At 43.2% G+C, this 21,422-nt stretch overlaps 1 protein-coding gene and 1 long non-coding RNA gene across 4 annotated transcripts in view; one reads left to right on the top strand and one right to left on the bottom strand.

Annotated features, from left to right (window-relative positions):
* Positions 1-11,700, bottom strand: part of LOC131482996 (uncharacterized) — a 32,228-nt gene extending 20,528 nt beyond the window's left edge. The window contains exons 1-2 of the long non-coding RNA XR_009247472.1: positions 11,588-11,700; positions 8,582-8,829 (exon numbers count right to left, since the gene is read on the bottom strand). This is a non-coding gene — a long non-coding RNA (uncharacterized LOC131482996). The remainder of the gene's footprint in view (positions 1-8,581; positions 8,830-11,587) is intronic.
* Positions 11,701-11,836: 136 nt separating this feature from the next.
* Positions 11,837-21,422, top strand: part of FOXJ3 (forkhead box J3) — a 134,272-nt gene continuing 124,686 nt past the window's right edge. For 2 of the 3 annotated variants that reach the window (XM_058679720.1, XM_058679710.1), the window contains exon 1: positions 11,838-12,030. The gene's annotated coding sequence lies outside the window, so the exon portion shown is untranslated. Of the gene's footprint in view, positions 12,031-21,422 lie in introns of all 3 variants that reach the window. The other variant, XM_058679716.1, reaches the window with a different exon arrangement.

Here is a 21,422-nt window from a genome sequence, read left to right as displayed (position 1 = left end):
CGCTGAAGCTGAATCATGGGTATGTGAGAGTTCACAATATTACTTGTCATGGCAGCTTTTCATAATGAAAAATAAGAAAACGATCAAGGTTTTCTATTTTTAAAAGATCAAATGTATCTTGTCAAGATGATATGTATAATAAAGACTAGGACACAGGGAAGCATGGTATTTTTCAGCATGGTGTTTGACCAATACATTATGATAGTTTAACTCAATTAATATATATTTCTGCTAACTAGTCCTCCATGGTGCAATATGTACATTGCTCAGATGATATTTTGTGAAAAAAATTTTCTTCATGAGACAGAGAGAGGAGGAAAGAGGTGTGTGTGTGTGTGTGTGTGTGTGTGTGTGAGAGAGAGAGAGAGAGAGAGAGAGAGAGAGAGAGAGAAGATGAGAATGTCACATCTTCACATCTGCTGCTTCATGTCCTAATTTTCTATAATGAGCCAAAGCCCAAACCAGAAACTATCCAGGTCTTCCAAGTGAATGACAGGAACTCAGCTGCTTCAGTTATCTCTGCTGCCTCCCAGAGGCTACACTGGCAGGAACCTGCACCTGGGAGCCAGGTCCAGGACTTGAACCTAGAGACTCTGATGTGAGATGTTAACTTATGGCGTAAATGCTAGGCCAAACAGCAACCCAACATATATTTTTTTAAATTTCGAATTATATTTAATATCATTCATGAAGGTTAATTCCTTGAAAAACGGACTCTTACCATAAATTTTGTGGACAAGAAGAGTTTTGAGGAGAAATGGATGCTTTTGCAATCACCACTGAAATAAAATAAAATAAATTAAAATAAATGGGAATGGGCAGAGGAAGCTATTGAACTGTGATTTGGTTGTCATGCAGATCTCTCGTGATTCCACACCCCCACCATCTCTTAGGGAGCTCCGGAGATGGAAAAAGCCTTCAAATATGTCTGGCCTAGAGGAACGGACCAGGCCTCTGTAATTGGAAGTACCCTCCTGCCTACCTTGCCTCAAGAACCTTGAAGTCATTTTTCAAAGCATAGCTCACATGTTTCTGCATCTGCAAATTCTTCCTTAAAACACTTGACCCAGTCAGATCAAATTCTTCCCTCCCCTTATTTAATTCATGAACCATACATGGGAATTGGAAGAAGTAACAATTACAGTACATTTAACCTTCTCTGCCCTGCGGTGTGTTTTTACTAAGTACATGGTTTCAATCAAGGAACAACACACCTATGTATCAGGAGTTACAGTTATCCCCATTTACAGATGAGGAAACTCAGCCTCAAAGTAAGCAAATAAGCTGTCCAAATGAACTCTTTGAGCTATAGTGAAGCAGGGCTGGGATTTAACCCTACACAAGCAGCCTTTACTTGAATTCACTATTATGCCATACTGCCCCCTAGCGACAGCTTTTATCTCTGTACTTCCAGCATATAATTTCGAGTTAGCATTTAATAAATGCTTACTGAATAGATGCATAGTTATGCCACTAGTTTTTCAAGCAAATTTCATTTTAGAAAAACATAAAATACAGATGCAACTTATAGACACAAGGGTAACATGTTTCATGGTAGCAAGGAAAATTCCATCAAAAGAAAAAAAAATGTTGTCATACTTACCATGGCAGGAAAAATACATTGGGTGGGAAAAGTAGGCATAGTAGACCCCTAACCACTAGCTGGGGAAAAGGAAGATACTGTGCCGAAGCTTTGTGTGTGTGCGCGCGCACACCGTGTGGTGTCTCTTGCTTTGAAAATCACGGCAAAAAGAAACATACCACATTCATTCTCCCATGCTGAATAGAGGGAGCAAGACACAGGTAAATCAAGAATTCAGATGAACAAAAACAATTGCATGAGTCAGGAAACATTCAAAATCGCTGTCAAAAAGCAGAAATCAGAACTTTTAAAGAAAGGTGAAAATCAAGGAAACGAAAATGTTTCCACTTAAATTTCGGAATGAGAAAATTTTTTATTTATCTTATTTGAGACATAGAGAAAGACAAGAGACAGAGAAACAGAGATCTTTCTCTTGCCAGGATAGGCCATGAATGCCCAAATATCAGCCAGAGCTGGGCCGGAACTGAAGCCAAGAGCCAGGAACTCCATTTAGGTTTTCCTTGTGGGTGGCAGGGACTCGGGCCATCACCTGCTACCTCCCCCAGTGCACATTAGTAGGAAGCCAGAATCAGGTAGAGTCATGAACTCAAACCCAGGCGTTCTGATGTGGAATGTTGATGTCTTATCTGCTATGCTAAACACTTATCCCAGAAAAACACATGGAGACAATTGATAAGGGGTATTTGCAAAAGGAAGCCCAAGAATTGGGGTTTCTCCTTACATTGCCATTTACCTGTAGTGTGGCCTCACTTTCATTTGCCTATAAAATGAGAATGATAATCTTTTAATAAAGATCCAACTTTTAAGATCTTTATTAAAACAGGATATTACTTTCTTTCCCCATTCCATTGCAGAAGCCATTGTCATCCCTTGCACTTCTACAGACATCAGCATTTCCCAGTCATATTTCATCAATCTCTCATGTACTTTTTTTTTCTGGGATATTTAAAAGAAAAACCAAGTATCCAGCGTTGTTGCAAAGGTGAATAAACTTACAGTCTCCAAAAACTGGCATCCCATAGGGGCAGCAGTTCAAAGCCTGACTGCTCCATTTCCAATACAGCTCCCTGCTGATGCACCTGAGAAAGTAGCACACCAAGGCTCAGGTGCTTAGGTCCCTGCAGCCACGTGGGAGACTCGGAAAAGCTCCTGACTCCTGCCTTTGGCTTGGCATGCCCCAGGTCTTGGCCTTTCGGGGGAGTGAACTAGCTGATGGAAGCGTGCTCTCTCTCTCTCTTCCTCTCTCTGTGTAACTTTGCCTTTCAAATAAACACACAATGAAACATTTTAAACAAGTAAATCTAACATATGATGTTGGTTCATTTTAAATAGTTTATTAGCAAGGATTTCTGCTACTTTTTACAAAAAGAAATCCCAATGCCATCTCCTAACCAAAAAGTAAGAATTGTTTTTGCATGGATTATTTGGTTTGACTATTATGGTTATCTTTTTAAAAAATATATTTATTTTTATTGAAAAGGCAGATCTACAGAGGGAGAAGGAGATACACAGAGAAAGATCTTCCTTCTGCTGGTTCCCTCTCCAAGTGGCTGCAATGGCCAGAGCTGGGCCGATGTGAAGCCAGGAGTCAGGAGCTTCTTCCAGGTCTCCTACATGGATGCATGGTTCCAAGGCTTTGGGCTGTCCTCAACTGCTTTCCCAGGTTACCAGCAGGGAGCTGGATGGGAAGTGGAGCAGCTGGACACAAACTGATATTAATATAGAATCCCAGCGCGTGTAAGGTGAGGATTAAGCCACTGAGCCATTGTGCTGGGACCTTATGGTTATTCTTAATTTCTCTGTTTTGCTTTAGCTTTTTAACTATGCCAATTATGCTCAACATTTGTACTTCAAAATTAAATGAATGTTACAGCTGTAGCTTAACTTTACCAGTGAGCAGTAGTGTTTTAAGAGGTTGAGGCTCTTGCTGGTTTTGAAAGCCTGACACATATATGCTGGCAGCCCTAATTATTTCCCAGGACTCTGTTGAGTACTTGCTTCAGAATATTCCATGGTAGGGTTTTCATTGCCTGCCCTGTACTGTTTGGAGATGTCTGGAAAATGTTAAGCCCTAGGGCCCAGAACTTACATTTGTTTGAATTTAATCTTGGCCTCCATATTCTCTTAATCTGGCTCCATTAAATAGAAAGAACTAGGCAGAAGAAAGAATCACAGAATTGGAAGATATTTCTTGACACAACAGGGAAACAATCAAAAAGCTGAAAGCGGAGCTGGGTAAAGCTAAAAAAAAATATTCAAGAATTAAGAGACACTATTAAAAGGCCAAATATGAAAGTTATAGGAGTTCCAGAAGGCACAGAAAGAGTCTGGGTTTACAAATGTACTCAATAAAATAATAAGGGAAAACTTCCCTAATAGGGAGAAAGAAATTGGGAAACAACATAGGAGGGGCACCGAACTCTCATTAGGATTGACCAAAAGCGATCTTCACCACGACACATGATAATCAAGCTCTCTTCAGTCAAACATAAGGAAAAGATCCTTAAATGTGCACGTGAAAAAAATTCAATTGACATATAAAGGAATGCCAATTAAATTCACAGGAAACCTTTCAGAGGAAACTGTACAGGCCAGTAGTGAATGGAGCGACGTATTCTAGATTCTAAAAGGAAACAATTGTCTGCCCAGAATAACATACCCAGCAAAGCTTTCCTTTGTCTTTGAAAACGAAATAAAATTCTTCCATAATAAAGAATCTCAAAGAATATGCCTCTTCCAGACCTGCACTACAAATGATACAGATGTTCTCTTGACAGAGAAAAGGAATAGCACCTGCCAAAACCAAAGGCAAACATGAAGAACATCCCAGTAAAATAACCACCAATTAAATAAAAAAAATGAACAACCCATTGTAAAAATGACAGGACCAAAGTACTACCTATCCAAATTAATGCTGAATACAAATGGCTTAAACTCATCAATCAAGTGTTATAGATTATCAGACTGGATCAAAAAAAACCAAAACTCATCTATCTGTTGCCTTCAGGAGACACATCTCACCAGCAAAGATCAGCAGAAACTGTGTCTCATGGGTTTTGATGGGTTGTTTTTCATTTTCATTTTCATTTCTTCAAAATATTATCCCCCATGTCATATAGTAGCATCATTTTCTTCAAGAAGGTTCTTGATTTTCTTTTTCATTTCTTCAGCAACACATTAGTCATTCAGCAGTATGTTACTTAACGTCATGGCATTGCAAATTTCTGTTTTTCTTCCTGCTGTTGATTTGTTTTATGATTCACTTAAGGGGATGTATAGTAACTGTTTAATAGAGACTACCATATGCAGATGTGAGGATACAATGCAGTATGTACCTCTATTTTCAGATCAAAGATGGACTCCCAATGAAACTGTGAAATACATCTTGACAACAGGATGCTGGACACTGCCATCGTCCATGCCCACAATGTCAGAATACACGTAAATAACAGAATGATGGACTTACGACTGTGTGTGAAGTTGCACTATTGTAGTATTACAGGGCAAACTGGGGAGAGGGATTTAGGAGGGGTGTGAGGCAATCCCAGAGCCAACAGAACTGTATCGTAAAATAATAAAATATGAAAAAAAAAGTGAATGCAAGTGTCACAGCCAGACCTGCATTCACTGAGGAGGTACAATCCCATCTCAGAGGCTTAGTAAATGTGAGGAAACAACCACACAAGACTGATTCCACTTAGTTTTTGGTAGTACTTGAATACCCTCTTGCCATGGCTAGCAACGCAGGGGCTTGCAATTCTCGTATCTGGGTAACTGATCCCTTCTGCATTACAGGAGCTTGGCAGGTGGACAACCAAGGACTTAGATCAGGCAGTTTTGACTTGAAGGACAGCAAGAGGGAGTTAGACACTTGTACACTCAAATTCCTACTCTCTGACTTGAATGTAGTGAGCCTCTATTTTCTTTAAAATGTAGATAAGGCCAGGGCTCCAGCTTTGTTGTCCAGACACCAGCAACCCTTATTAGAGTGCCTGGGTTTGATGGTTAGCTCTGGTTTCTGATTCCAGCTTCTTGAGAGGGCAGACTCTGAGAGGCAGCAGGGAGAGCTCAACGAATTGAGACCTGGATTGAATCGGTCTCTCAACTTTAGTCTTGCCAGGCCAGCTGCTGTGGACACTTAGGAAGTGAACCAGCAGATAGGAGCTCTTACTCTTTCTTTTTCTCTCTCTACTTCTCAAATAAGCAAGTGAAAAGATGTAGATGACTGTGCTTTCCTTGGCAGCACATATAATAATATTGGAAAAAATGTAGATGAATACTTTCTAGTTTTGCTATGAAGATTAAAGAAAATTTAACAAAAGGTCTAGAGTATTGGTAGTCACACAAGGAATATTCAGTGTTGGCAACTCACCTACCAATGTCCTCCCTGAACTGTAAGTTCTGCTCTCATTTGAAAACAAATTTTTAAAGATTTATACTTATTGATTAATTTGACAGACAGAATTAGAGAAAGAGGAGACAGACAGAGAGATCTTCCTTCTGCTGCTTTACTCCCCAAATGGCTACTAAGGTCAGGCCAGGACAGAATTGAAGCCAGGAACCTAGAACTCCATGTCTTCCACATAGGTTTCCATTTGAGCAATCTTCCACTATTTTCCCAGGCACATTAGCAGGGAGCTGGATTTGAAAGGGAGTGTCTGGAATCACATGGAATGGATGGTATCTTCACCCACTGCACAACCATGCTGGCCCCTTCTTGATGATTCTGAAGTAGCTCATTAGGTATGAAAAATGGCAATAACTTGGCAACTGGGAAATCAATGGTTCCTTCATTCCCGTTGGCACCCAGGGTTTCAAGCTCCCTTGGACTGCACACCTTGGCTGCTTCTTCCTGCTAACTGGGTTCCTTTCCTTCTATCATTCCGAAAGCCACGGCCAGCTGACTGGCAGAGAGGAGCATCTCCTTGATTCCACTCTCTCTGCACACTCTCTGACTCACTCTTCCTAGCGCCACTCGCCTTTCATCTGCAACATTGCTTACACGTAATGTAAATACTTTGCTTAATCTACACATTTGTTACTGTTTGCTCAGCTGTCTTGGTGCCTTTGTGTCTTTCATTATGCTTTTAATTAGCTAGATTCATGTGAGAGTGAAAGTAAGCAAGGTTTGGGCCAGATAGTTACAAGGAACATGGACAGGTTGAAGATAGGTGGTGGTGGATGATACGGGTAAATTAATGCAATTTATTGCCAGACTAGGAAAAAGATAATTCAGCCTGTTACCTTCCAGTGGGGAAAATATTCTAAGCTACTCCTTTCTGCTCAGAGTGATTAAGTAGTAGTCTTTGGAAGGGATCTCATTTTTTCCTTACTGACATAATACATAGTTAACATCAAACTTCCAGAGGGCAGAGCTTAATTTAAGGATGGTTTACATGGAGTGATGTGGTTTAATGCCAGAGTTAGTTATTCCCATCAGTACAATTATCCATTTTTTAAAAAGATTTATTTATTTTTATTGGAAAGGTGGATATACAGAGAGGAGGAGAGACAGAGAGAAAGATCTTCCATCCGATGATTCACTCCCCAAGTGATTGCGATGGCTGGTACGCACTTATCCAAAGCCAGGAGCCAGGAGCTCTTCCGGGTCTCCCATACAGGTGCAGGTTCTCAAGGCTTTGGGCCATCCTCGACTGCTTTTCCAGACCACAAGCAGGGAGCTGGATGGGAAGTGGGGCCTCTGGAATTAGAACCAGCGACCATACGGGATCCCAGCACGTGCAACATGAGGACTTTAACCACTACGCTATCGCGCCGGGCCCAATTATCCATTTTTTTTTTTAAAATATTGATTTATTTGAAAGGCAGAGAGATTACAGAGAAAGACACAAAGAAGAGTGTCCCATCCACTGGTCTGTTTCTCCAAAGACTAGCCAGGCTGAAGCTGAGGACTGGAAGCTCCATCCATGTCTCCCACAAGGATGGCAGGAATCCAGGCACTTGGGCGGTCACCATTAGTCACTGGGAGTGCTTAGGAACTCAATTCTCAGGCACTCTGAGATGGGACGCACATCCCAAGCGGCAACCTACTGTGCTACCATACCTGCCTCAGCTGCCACAAAATTTAATGACTTCTTATAAGGCCATAACCTTTCTGGCCTCTACTTTTTTTGCAATCACAATGTTTGTACAAATTCTTCTCTTCTGCCCTTACACTTTCTTTCCCTACTCGTAGCTTTGCTCCTGTCTCTATAAGACAAATTAATAGTCAATCTACTAAGATATAACCTTATTCTTTTTTAAAAAGGATTTACTTATTTTTTATTGGAAAGTCAGATATACAGAAAGCAGGAGACAGGGAGGAAGACTTCAGTGTCTGATGGTTCACTCCCCAAGTGGCCACAATGGCCATAGCTGTGCTCATCTGAAGCCAGGAGCCTCTTCCAGGTCTCCCACACCGGTGCAGGGTTCCAAGACTTTGGGCCATCCTTGACTACCTTCCCAGGCCACAAGCAGGGAACTGGATGGGAAGCGGGGCTGCTGGGATTAGAACTGGCGTCCATATGGGATCCCAGCCTTTACAAGGTGAGGACTTTAGCCACTAGGCCACTGTGCTGGGCCCTTTATCCTTATTTTTAAGGGAGAAGTTTTCTTTGGTCCTGATGCCTGTACCCCTCCTTCCTGCTCCAATCCATTCTGACAGAGTTAAGCCAGACCTTCTGTTTCTGTGGTACCAGTATAAATCATTAGCAAATAGCATTGGGATTCATTTTGACATGTCTGCTTCTCTTTGTTTATTTGCTTTTTGACTCCTTGGTATTTAACACAATGACAAGGATAGAGTTGGTGCTTGTTAAATGCTTATTGGATGCTGTTTAAGATGCACAGTGACAACTCTCAAATGCTGTGTTATTAAATAGCAGTTAGTGTGCTTAGAGCTTCTCATCTTGTATATGAGGCCTTGGTGGTAATTACTGTTTCTAATCTAATACAATACAAAGTATTACATAAAATTACCTGGGGATTCTAGGTGGCTCTTTGGGGTTGGGGATGACAGGAGGATCCCTCTCCATTTTTCTTTCTTCCTTTAGTAGGTCTTGGTTCATTTTACATTCACTTCTCATTTTCCACTTTGTCCTTAGAACAAGCCCAGGTGGAGAAAAGGATCAGGCACAACCTCACATGCCCAGCGCCTGTGGTGCTGTGATGTGTTGAACTCCTTGCTGTTGAAACACTGTCAGGGCAGAATCCAGGTTTCTGTAGAGCTGTAAAAATGATTTACAATCCTGACGAATCTGAGAAATATTACAAATGACACAAAACAATAACATTTCTATCTTATTGCTTTGAGCAATCCACCCCTTCTTTCTGAAGGATCTGTCCCAGCACTGTTATCTCCAGGTCATCGGCTCTCCTGCCCTACACCTCCTCTCCCAGCCTACTCCAGCCTCCTAGACAGTGAACTATTCCCATCTGAGCCGACATGGGCGTTCTTACAGAAGAACAGCCAGCTGTCCTTGGTGTCTTTATTTTCACAAGGCTGTGCATAATCTGTTGCCAGAAAGTTGTGACTATGGTTTCCACTTTAGAGGTATGAAAACAGACTAAGAGAAACTAAATAACTTGATTTAGGCATGCAGGAAGTAAATTATTGAATATCAGATTTGAACTTGGGTTGTCCCTCTGCATCTAGCTTTAAGCTTTCCCTCCTTACAAGGTTCTGGAATCTTATGGTCATTACAGAGTTTCTAAAATGATTTTATTTTTATTTGAAAAGTAGAGTTAAGAGAGAAGGAGAGACACAGAGAGCTCTTCCATCTGCTGGCTCACTTCTCAAATGACAACAGCATCTGGAGCTGGGTCAGTTCAATGCCAAAAGCCGGGAGCTTCATCCAGGTCTCCCCTGTGGGTTTGCCTCTCAGGGTATGCCTTGACAGGAAGCCGGAATTCATAGTGGATCTGGGACTTAACTCAGGCACTGCTTTCTTTTCCTGTCTCCTAAATGCATGGCCCAGTCTGTTCTTTATCATTCTTCTGCCTACAGCTCCACTCGGATGATGGTGGACTTTGAGACCTGAAAGCCTGGGAAGGCTGCCAGCACTGGCCATGTTATCAAGGATATGCCCCATGGCCCACTAATGAATCGGGAACTTCCCACTGCCTTGGCAATGGTATTTTGGGAATTTCTACTATCTCTTATGACAGCTGGTAAGGATGGTCTCCTCTTTAGGATACTCTTCCTTATATTGCAGTGTCTAAACTATTTATTTGGCATCAGCAGTTCATCAAGTATGGAGATTGTATTTTATCTTGTAGTTTATCAAGTATGGAGACTGTATCTATTCACGGCTGCCATCTTTGTCCAAGCCATCGTCGTGTATGTGGAATGAAGCCTCTGTTTTTTTGTTGTTTTAAAGATCTCTGTCTCTAACTCTATCAGAGTTAGAGAGAGAAAGGGAGATACAGAGCAAGATTCTTTGCTTCACTCCCCAGATGGTCAGGGCTGGGTCAGGAGCCAGGGAGCTTTGTCCAGGTCTCTCACATGGGCATCAGGGGCCCAAACACATGGGTCATCCTTTGCAGCTTTCCTAGGCCATTAGCAGGGAGCTGGATAGGAGTGGAGCAGCACCACCCATATGGAAAGACAGGATTGCATATGGTGGCTTTACTCACAAAGCCACAAAGAACTTAGGCCTCTTAGTATGAACTTCTCAAATGTACAAGTCACATCCTATCATTGCTCTGCTCAGTCAAGGTGTTTACATGGTGTACCACCAGCCTCTATCTGACCTTCCATTCCTATGCCATTCACTCACCCTGCTCTACCCTTCCTGGCTTCCTCCACTTTCAACCCTTCCAGGAATGTTTTTGCCTCAAGGCTGTTCCATTGGCTGTTTCCTTCCTTGGGACAGTCACCCCCCTGAGACAATTCCCAACGATCACACTCCTTCACCTCTGATTCAAATTGTCTGTCAGCAGGGTTCAACTGAGAGCTTTGTTTAAAATCATAATTCCTCTTCCTTTTTCCCCCCTATCTTTTATCCTGGCCTATTTTCCCACATCACTTAACACCTTCTATCACACCATAAAATTACTGTTTATTATCTTTCTCCTAGTAGAATGCAAACTCCGAAGTGGAAGGGTATTTGTTTCTCCCCCTGCTCTGTTCTCACATACCCACAGAGCCTGAACGTGTCTGGCAACTTTAGCAGCGATGCGCAGTTTTTTTGATAAATGAAATCAATCAACCCTGCTAGTCTTACATGGAAAATGAATACTCTGACTTCCCAGGGCCTGGAGATGCTTGGCTAATGGCAGGTGTTCAGTGTGTCTAGAAGGCATGGGCCATCTGATCTTGTTGAGGACAAAAAAAAAAAAAAAAAAAAAAATGCTTCCAGGCCAATTCATTCAGACCTCTCCTTTTCCTCTTGCCCAACCAACCTGGTATTCACCTACCAAATATTTCAGTATTCGGACACTGTACTCTTACTGTGAGTTCTCCAGAACGTGCTTGGGGCTGTAGGCAGGGGAGTACCTGGCTGATGCAAAAGAAGCAACCACAAATAATAAGCAGCAATGTAATGAAGTGTGAAACTACAGGACATATTATCACCGCTGTTTAGAGAAAGAACGAGTGCAGACCATATCGCAGTCAATTCCAAAGTCCACCAGTCATCGGAACTTCCCTTCTAAACGCTCCACCTGTTGATAGCAGGCTCATAACCTGCGCAGCCAGCCTGGGACTTAGAAGGTCCTTCTAGAGCTACGACTCCTGTTTTGAGGAGCAAAGCCAGAGTAGGCTGGGTCATGACGGGTCTAGAACCCGAGCCTTGTCAAGTTCAGAAAGGGTGTCGAGAAGTCCCCGGACGCCTTGCTTGAGGACTGTAGAATCCTCTTGGTGCCTAGTCGGAAAGGGGTTCGGTGTCCTGGAGAGGCCCTAAGGTGAGGTGGTAGAGGTTGGCGGGACATAGGGAGGTCAAGAGGCGCCACTCTCCGGGGGCACGGGACCCCTGAAATCTGTACCCGGGGGTCTTCCAGGGCGGCGGGGCTGCCTCCGCTGCCCTCCCTCCAAAACGTGACTGAGCGAGGCGGAGAGTCCCTAATTTGTTCGGAACTGGGGCCGCTAGCTCACCCTGACTGCGCGGCACCCCGGCACTACTTGTCCCAGCGGAGGAATTCCGCGGACGTCGCCGCGTAAGAGCCGTGACGCCGCCGACGCCGGGCCGGTGGCGCAGCGACGTCGCGGGAGGCGGCGGCGGCGGGGACGGGGGCGGGAGCGGGCCGGGAAGTAGTTCCGGGTGCGCGGCCCCGGATGTTGGCTGCTCCCGCTGCTGCCGCCGCTCTCGGCGCTGCTCGGGGCCTCGGCCACTCGCACCAGGCGCCGTTGGGTCCTTTCCCAGGCGAGGGCGGAGACAGACGTAGCGGCCGGGGGCTCGGCCGGGCCGTCCCGGCCTGCGCAGCCTGAGGTGAGAGGAGAGCCCGCCGCGCAGGGGCAGCGGGACGAGGAGGCGGGGCTGGGGCATCTCCCGGGACGGGAGGCACCGGGGCTGCCCTCGGCGAGACGTCCTCTCCTCCCTTGTCGCTAGGGAGGTGGACGGCTGGCGGCGCCTGGGCCTCGGGCGGGCGGCGAGGATGGCTCCGTCCCTCCCTCCCCCGCGGCGCCTCTCTCCAGCTGCCGCTGCCCCTCACTCAGCCCCGTGCCTCTGCCCCTCCCCCAGATGGGGCCTGGAGGGTGGTGGTGGTGGTGGGGAGACCCGGACGTGGCTCCCCGGGGAGGGCCGGGGCGCTGGGTGTCCTCCCCAGCACCCCCTGGCCTGGGCGGCCAGCCGTCGTCGATCCAGTGGCCCGAGGGGGTCTTCTTGCCTTGAATGTCGGGGGACAAGGGGCGCCGATCGGCCGGGAAGGCGGGGCAGCACCTCGCGCCTTGGCAGTGCCCTGCGGGGCGGAGGAGAAGGAGGCCCGTGCGAGGGGCCCGCGTTCCTGGCCATCCTGTCGCGCTGTCCTTTGCCGGCCTGAGGGCAAAGGCAGCCGTTCCGTGCGGACGTGTTGCTGTCCTGTGTGTGTGTGTGTGTGTCTGTGTGTGCGTGTTGCATCCTGCCCACGTGGTAGGGTATCCCCCCTCCTCCTCCATTTTTGCAGCTGTGCGAGGAGGGAGGCTCGCGGGAGGGTTTTTTCCTCTGCCATTTCCTCCCGGTGGTGTGGAAGGTGTTGGGGGATCAGTTGGCTGTGCTGCACTCCGGGTCAGATGGACGAATTGCGAGTGGCACTGTGGAAACTGAGCCCAGCAGGGGACAGACCTGGGCTGGGTGACGTTGACATATCACTTCTTCCCTCCCGTTAACCCCATGGTTGTGCTCTGTGCTAGCCACCCAGGTGCTGTGGCTGGCGCTGTGGCAGTGCAGTGTGCTGGCTGTGCGGTTCCTACTTGCATTCCAACTCCCTTGGACCAGAGCCAGGGAGTTGCAAATTGGGGATGCCTTTTTTTAAATTATCTTGACATCGACTTATATTTGTTTTTTTCCCAGTGAAAACGCTTATCTGCCATAGCAGTTCACATAGTTCCCTGCTTGCAAAGCAGTAGCAGATAGGTTTATCCAGTTATGTGTCTCGTGGGTACTTCACTTTCCCTCTTTCTGTGGAGGGCCAATGCACGTTTTTTTTTTTCTTTTCTTTTTTTTTAATAGGAAACGTATTTTGGGCAATTTTTTTTTTAATGTATCTTCCAGGTTAGGGTTTCCAGGCTCTTTCTGTCTTCCTGAGTTTGGTTCTTCAGAAACCACGGATTACTCCCTCCAATAGCGGATTACTCCTTCAATAGCAGCAAAAACAGCTTTTTTTTTTTTTTTTAATTCTTTCTAGATTTTAGGAGATGTTTTTGGAAAAACAGCAGCTTCTTTCCATTTTTCTGTTAGGTTGTATGTAGATGTAATTGAATTTCCTGGTTTCTTAGGTAAATCTGTGGATTCCCCCGCCCCTGCCAGTTTTGTGTCATCCATAATTGTGAATCTCATTCTTTTGTGCTAATGAAGACACTGGGGAATTTTTCATGGCTTCATTAGATATTTGTTTTATTCACTTGGGTGAAATAAACAGTACCTAAATGTTTTGAATTCATTTTTAAGATACCAGATTGACCAGCATTCTCATTTTGTTTGTTTTACATTCTTTCTCTTTCATTGTAGTTTTAGTGTTTTCTTCCTTTTATCTGCTGTACTGATTAGTATATTCTTTTTCTATGTACAATAAATATTTAAATGTAGTTTTTTTTATCTTTTATGCTGTGGGTGGGGCAGTGGAAAATAGAGAGTGTTCTAATACATTGAGGCTTTTTTTTTTTAATAAGTCAGCATTTGTATACTTCTGCAAAGTGCTGTGCTGCCTATGTGTGAAGTTGTTTGTGTGAAGAGACACGAGGAATAAAGTAGGGGTCTCAGAAAATTCCTATTTCTGTTGAAAGAGAAGTTGTCTAAGTTGTCTGTTCTTTCAGAGAAACAACATGCATATCATTCATAATTACCAGATAACCTGACACTTCTGGTTGAGATACGATGCTACCATGGTCAGAGATTTGAGAAAACAGGAATTTCCAAAGAGGAAGAGGTGTTCCAGGAGAGTGAATGGGCATGTGCAGAGGCAGGGAAGTGGCAGCTTAGAGCTGACTTCAGGCAGCTTGCCTGTGTTGGTGAGGAATCATAGATGCGTTTAGGATTGTTGGTGGAGGGTTTTGGGGAATGGAGGATCTGGTTTGGTAGAGTAGCACAGTGGGTTCCTAAAGAGTGAATGAGGCTTACTGTTCCTGAGGAAGGGTTTCTTGTACGCTGAGCATGTTGGGAGGGCAGACATACTGGAGCATGCTTGGAGAGTCTCTTGGGGTAGGGTGATGGAATCTGACTTAACAGTGGTTGTGGAAATGAACAGCTAACATTTATTGAGGACTTACTGTATGCAAGGCATTTTTCTAAGGTCTGCATTTATTTAACTCGCTGAGTTTTTGTAGCAGAGTAATTATGAAGGGATTTTGGGGAAGTTACTTAGCATTATGCATGCATTAAGTTATATATAGCAAATAGTAAGAAGGATGAACTGTAGAGTTTGCTAACAGGTGCGTAGTGGTAAAACACATGTGAGTTAATGTATTTTGCTAGAGAAGTTTTATAATATGGAAAGAGTTTTGAAGTTTGGGACTTTGGGTCAGTTAGTAAGCATTGTGAGAAGAATCAGAAAATACATTAGTGCCCAGAAGCCAAGCACACAAAGATTTTTCTACTGGGTGAGGTTGTTGACAATATCAGATGGCATTTTCAAGCTCAGAGCATAGTGATCATGGCACAAAGACTGTTGAATTGGACCCGAAAGGAGTAATTTATAATCTTAGAATTTTGGAAAGGAGAAGAACAAATGCTAGATTTATTTTTCGCAGCATTTGTAGTGATATGAGCTGATGTGGTGATTGGTATTTTATCCTAATGCAGTTTTTCCATTCGCATTCTTGTTCACATGGCAGAGCTACTCAAATATCAGAAACTCAGTATTTTAAAAAAAGACATTCTAAAGCTAGTGGGCTGATACTTTTAACAGTTCTCTTCTGAAGCTTTTCTGCTGTTAAACATTTTGAGATAAATTGCATACTGTGCAATTTACTGATTTAAAGTGTACGATTCAGTGGCTTTAGTGTATTCATAGATTTGCATAACCATTAGTACAATAATTTGCTAGAACATCATTTCAGAAAGAAATCGTATATGCATTAGTAGCTGTTCCCCGATCCCCTTCTCCCTAGTCCTAGGCAGTACTCCAATGCTTGTTATTTCTACAGATGTGCCTACTCTGGACATTTTATATTGGTGAAATCATACTGGTCTTTTATAGATCTGGCTTCTTTCGTTATCTCCTATTTCAAGGATTGTCTGTTGTAGAGGGTTGCAAGATTTTGTTCCTTTCTGTTGCCAAGTAATATTCCACTGTACATACTACATTTTAAAATTCATTTATCATTTGATAGACATTTGCATTTCTTATTTTTTTGAAAGATTTATTTATTTTTATTACAAAGTCAGAAATACAGAGAGAGGAGGAGAGACAGAGAGGAAGATTTTCCGTCCGATGATTCACTCCCCAAGTGAGCCGCAGCGGGCCGGTGCGCGCTGATCTGATGCCAGGAACCTGGAACCTCTTCCGGGTCTCCCATGCGGGTGCAGAGTCCCAATGCATTGGGCCATCCTCGACTGCTTTCCCAGGCCACAAGCAGGGAGCTGGATGGGAAGTGGAGCTGCCGGGATTAGAACCAGCGCCCATATGGGATCCTGGGGTGTTCAAGGCAAGGACTTTAGCCGCTAGGCCACACCGCCGGGCCCTCATTTCTTATTTTGTAGACCCTTCCCCATCTTCATCAAATCCTCCCCCTGCCAACCCTTCTCTGGCTTTTCTTTTAGGTTATAACCTCTGCCATGCATTTTGCTAGGCATGGGGTATAAAGATGAGTAAGCATGGCCCTTGACCATTGTATGGCACTTTAATGGCTTATGTATATTTTCTCTTACATTATCTCATTTGATCTCACAGCAAACCGTATGAAGAAGACAAAAACTTTAAGTTGCACACTTTGAAGTTCAGGTTAGGTGACTTGTTGATTGCACAGTTAACTTGGAGCAAATAGATTTGCTATTTCTCCTATTGTGTGTTTTTCTAGTTTAGAAGGATCTGCATATAGATTCCTTGGCATCTTAGAGTAATTGAGAAACCCACTTTCCTGGGAAATCATTAAATTTAATCAAATTTGAGAGGCAAAGAGAGAGACAGACTAAGTACAAAATGAGAGTGAGTGCTTATCCACTGTTTCCAGTGGGCATATACGTGTGTTGGCCTGGACTGGAGCTGGGTTTGGGGAATATCAGCTACGTGCCCTACCTGGCAGCAGAGATCTCCCAAGCCATCCAGCCACCTTTTGGGTGTCAGAAGTCAGTGCTGGTGTCAGACATCGAATCCAGATGTGTGCTGACCACCATGTGCTAACCACCAGACTGATATCCCACCTCCAGATCACTGATTTTTAATCCTCAGGATTTTAAAGTGTTGTTTGTATGCCCTGTGTTCTAGACAAGTCATTTTGTATTTTTACATTTTCTTTTGGAATTTCAGTGAGTATCAATGTGATGGTCACAGTGATACTGATAGTAATGATAGCTTTTTTGAGGACTTCAGGCCCAAAGGTATTCTGAGTATAGTTATTGCTTATATAATTCTAAGAGGTAGATTTTATTATTAACAAAGTTGTGCAGGTGAAGGAATGGGCACTGTGTGGTTAGCTCGCTTGCCTAAGGGTGGGCAGCTAGCAATGGAAGGACCCAGGGTTTGAACCCTGCAGTCTATTTTCAGAACTCAGGAGCTCTTAGAGACTGCACTGTTCTGTTTTCTGTGCTTTGAGTTAATACAGGGTAATACTTCAAGTAGGGACATGACTCGAATTTGAAGACTGGACTTGAATATAGTTGGGGAAACAGTTAAGCAACAAAGTTAAACTTGACATTGCATTCACATTTAAATATAGTCTCCTCCCATAGAATACAAAGATACATGTTGTTTAAACATTCAGGTAGATTTTATTTTTTGTTTGTTTGTTCCTGCTAACAGCCTCTCAACTCAGAAATTACATTATTTTCACTACTGCTCACTGCTGGCTTTGTTAGTCACTTAACTTTCCACATTGCCACCATTCAGAAACCTTGGCTTGACTTAGTTAAAGCTCACTTTGACCTCTGTCTTTAGCCTTCCTCCAACTGTGAATTTTTGTTTTCCACTTTGAACAGTTAGCCTTTCAGTCTTAGAGGGAAGTACTGTTTTTACCTTCTCCGCTCTAGAACTTAGAAAACACCACAGTGTCATTTTTAACAACTGTCAAAAATTTTGACCATTTTAATTGGTGTAACTTGATTTCAGTGCACAACTAAGAACCAAAGCACAGTGTTTTGGTTAAAGAGATTGACTTATATTGAAATTGGAGAAGGCATCTGTTGTACAGGGTTTTTTGATTTAATAGGATTTGTTATAACCAGATCAGCAAAGCATTATTACTGTAGGCCATCTGTTGAGATATGGAAATAGCTTTGTTATATGGAACCAGATGTTATATTTGTAACAATGGCATTCTACGTATTTAAGTAACCGTTTGTGGTTAGGTACCTTTGGCCGCTATTCTGTTTGACATACATACGAGCTGATAACCTGGGAATGTGATGTTTTTGAAAGTGGCTACTGTTCTGTATTATGAGTACAGAATAAATGAGAACTAAACACAAGTGAGACTCATGTGTCAAACTTGAGATTTTTAACAATGAAATGTAGGATAAATATGAATATGTGATATAGAAAAATTAGTATCCTATTTTATAAGAACTCTTACTTTGGGTCCAGCATTGTGATGTTGCAGGTAAAGCTGTCTGTGACACCAGCATTCCACCTGTATGGGTGCTTATTCTTGTTTCTGGGTGCTCCGCGTCCCATCCAACTCCTTGCTAATGACCTGAGGAAAGCAGCAGACTACCGAAGTACTTGGGCCCCTGCCACCCCTATGGAAGATCAGGGTGAAGCTTCTGGCTTCTCACTGTCCAAGCCCTAGTTGTTATGACCATCTGGGTTGTGAACCATTGATTGAAGATATGTCTTTTTTCTCTGTCTCTTCCTCAGTCTATGTAAATTTACTTCTCAATAAATGGATAATTTTTAAAATAGTTTTAAGAAAAATGTATTAACTTTTTATTAAATAATTATTATTTATTGGAAACTCAGAATTACCGTGAGAGAGGGTGAAACAGAAATTTTCCATCTGCTGGTTCACTCGCAGATGGTCACAGTGACTGGGCCAGGGCCAGGCCAGAGCCAGGTACTAGGAGCTTCTTCTGGATTTCCCAGGTGGATGGCAGGATCCTAAGCACTTAAACCGTCCTGTGCTGCCTTCCCAGGTTAGTAACAGGGAGCTGGCTCAGAAGTGGAGCAGCTGGGACACAGATTGGTTTCTGTACGAGATGTCGACATTGCAGATTGTGACTTTATTTGCTACTCAACACTGGTCCCAATAGGTCTAGTTTTCAATGACTAAGCCAGTTTGGTTACTCTAGAAATTTTACCACAGGGCCTGGCATGATGGCCTAGCAGGTAAATCCTCGCCTTGCATTTGCCAGGTTCCCAAATATGGTCACCAGTTGGTGTCCCAGCTGCTTTGCTTCTCATCCAGCTCCTTGCTTGTGGTCTGGGAAGGCAATAGAGGATGGCCCAAAGCTTTGGGACTTGCATAGGTCAGAACCTCAGAAGAGTTTCTTGACTCCTGGCGTCAGATGAGCTTGGCTCTGGTTGCAGCCACTTGGAGAGTGGACCAGTGGATGAAAAATCTTTCTGTATCTCTATCTCTGTAAATCTGCCTTTCAACAAAAAAAATTAAATAAATCTGGGACTGGCATGGTAGCCTAGTGGCTAAAGTCCTCCCTCGCCTTGCATGTGCCGGGATCTCATATGGGCAACAGTTCGTGCCCTGGTGGCCCCACTTGTCATCCAGCTCCCTGCTTTGTGGCCTGGGAAAGTAGTTGAGGACGGCCCAAGGCCTAGGGACCCTGCACCCACATGGGAGACCCGGAAGAAGCTCCTGGCTTCCAGCTCAGCTCCGGTCATTGCAGCCACTTGGGGAGTGAACTAGCAGACTGAAGATCTTTCTGTCTCTCCTTTTCTCTGTATAGCTGCCTTTCCAAATTAAAAAAAAAAAAAAAAAAAAAAAAAAAAAACTTTTAAAGAAATCTTAATTGTTTTTTTACCATAAACCTAAAGTATTTTCATTTGGTGTACTCAGACTAACATTAACACTGCATTGTCTGATTCATTTTCCATCATCATCGAGTAAAGTCTGTATTATTAAGGACTCAGATTTGTGAAGTATAGTGAGGCGAACTGTTAGAATATGGTCTTGGAGAACTCTCTTCTGAGTTGAATGCTAACAATTTGAGGACCAAGGTTGGAATTTTCAGTCTCCAGAACTCAGTAGTAGTTACTTTCCATTATTTAAATATATAGGAGATGGTTGTGGATTCCTGTGAAGAAAGGCCATCTGTTCCGGGGAGACTTTGTGTCTGAAGGAATTTATCCAGTAAACTGACTTTAGCCAGTTTCACCCAGAGCACAAAAGTAATCGTTGTAACTGAATAATTTCCCTACCTCAATGAGAGTTCTCAATGATACAGTGATGCCAAAGAATGCAGTTTGATGTTCTGCTTGATTGTTAGAGTATAATGTCAGATTTGCCTTGCTGAAAGTCTCGGTGGTTGGAGCCAGCTTGCATGCTGGGAATAGACCTGACTTGACTTTTACAGCATTGTTAGTCTTAGTTTCTAATAAATATCATGTCTTAAAACATTATGAGAGAATTGGGTTGAGGGGGAGATTGCTAGAACTCAAGGAGAAAATTTCAACCTGGAGAGGTACAGGTAGAGTATGGTAGAAATAGCTTTAAAGAACCTGGATTTTTGGTGGATGAGTACATGAATGTTTATTAGAAACTTAAAAATAACTGAAAGTTTCTGTGCTTTGGCTTTAAGCCCTGGGAAATTAACGGTAAGCATTAACAATGAATATGCAGTAGTCGGGAGAAGTTGGTTGTTCCAGAAGAAGATAAGTAGGCTGTTTGATATGAAGTAAATGATACATGACTCCTAGTGTGGTTACATCTGTGACTATGTGACACATTTTGTCCTGTGAGGTGTGTGTCATAAGACTGATGGTATTGTCTTACCGTGTATATACACAGAGGGCGGTCACTCTCAAAAGTGGTATCTTTGTATATCAGAGGAAGCCAAGTCTTATGTTTCATATTTTATGTTTATACTTATAGGATATATGTATTTGAAAGATTTCTACCTTATGCTTGACAACTGTATTTCAAAAATCCCTGTCTCTGATCTGTTGGGTTTTGCAGCCTTATAGCAGCTTGTGCAGGGAGGGCAAGTACTGACACTGTTGAGAAACGTGAAAAATGAGATAAGCTCAGATTTAGTGTCATTCTATTATTTAGTGAAGCAGGTGTTAGAATCCATACCCTACATTATTCTAGTCTTACATTGTTTCAGAATAGAAAACTAATAGTTTTTCCTTTAAAGATTTATTTATTTTTGTTGGAAAGTCAGATTTATAGAGAAAAGGAGAGAGAAAGATTGTTCGTCTGCTGGTTCACTCCCCAGGTGGTCACAACAGTGGGAATTGAGCCAGTTCGAAGCCAGGAGCTAGGAGTACCTTCCAATTCTCCCACATGGCTGCAGGATCCTCTACCTCTTTGCCAGGCCACAAGCAGGCAACTGTACGGGAAGTAGAGCAGCTGGGACACGGACTGACACCCATATGGAATCCTGGCACATGGAAGGTGAGGACTTTAGCTGCTAGGCTACTGTGCTGGGTCCAAAAATTGACAGTGTTGATGAGAAACATACTCAGACCAAAGGGTTTGATTAATTTGAGAACAACCTATTTTATGATTATATTAGGCATATGGGACATAAAACTAGTGGAGCAACTTTTTCTCTTGCTTTATTTAGGCTGATTTCTAGACACTGGAAGCATTCTTTTTCTGTGTTCTTTGTGTAGAAATCTGGAGGTGTGAGTTGGAGGAAATCAGAATGGAAACTTGTAGATTGAATCTTATTTGATGGGAGCACCTGTTGATAAAATGAAGGCAGTTAGAAATTACACCAAGACTCTTACTCTTTTTTTAAAGATTGATTTTTTATTGGAAAGTCAGATCCACAGAGAGGAGGAGAAACAGAAATATCCTCTGTCCGCTGGTTCACTTCCCAAGTGGCTGTAGTGGCTAGAGCTGAGTAGATCT

The sequence above is a fragment of the Ochotona princeps genome, chromosome 2, assembly GCF_030435755.1.
Source record: "Ochotona princeps isolate mOchPri1 chromosome 2, mOchPri1.hap1, whole genome shotgun sequence".
Classification (NCBI taxonomy): domain Eukaryota; kingdom Metazoa; phylum Chordata; class Mammalia; order Lagomorpha; family Ochotonidae; genus Ochotona; species Ochotona princeps.
The sequence above is the reverse complement of the archived record's forward strand: the minus strand, read 5'-3'. Positions and strand labels throughout refer to the sequence as shown.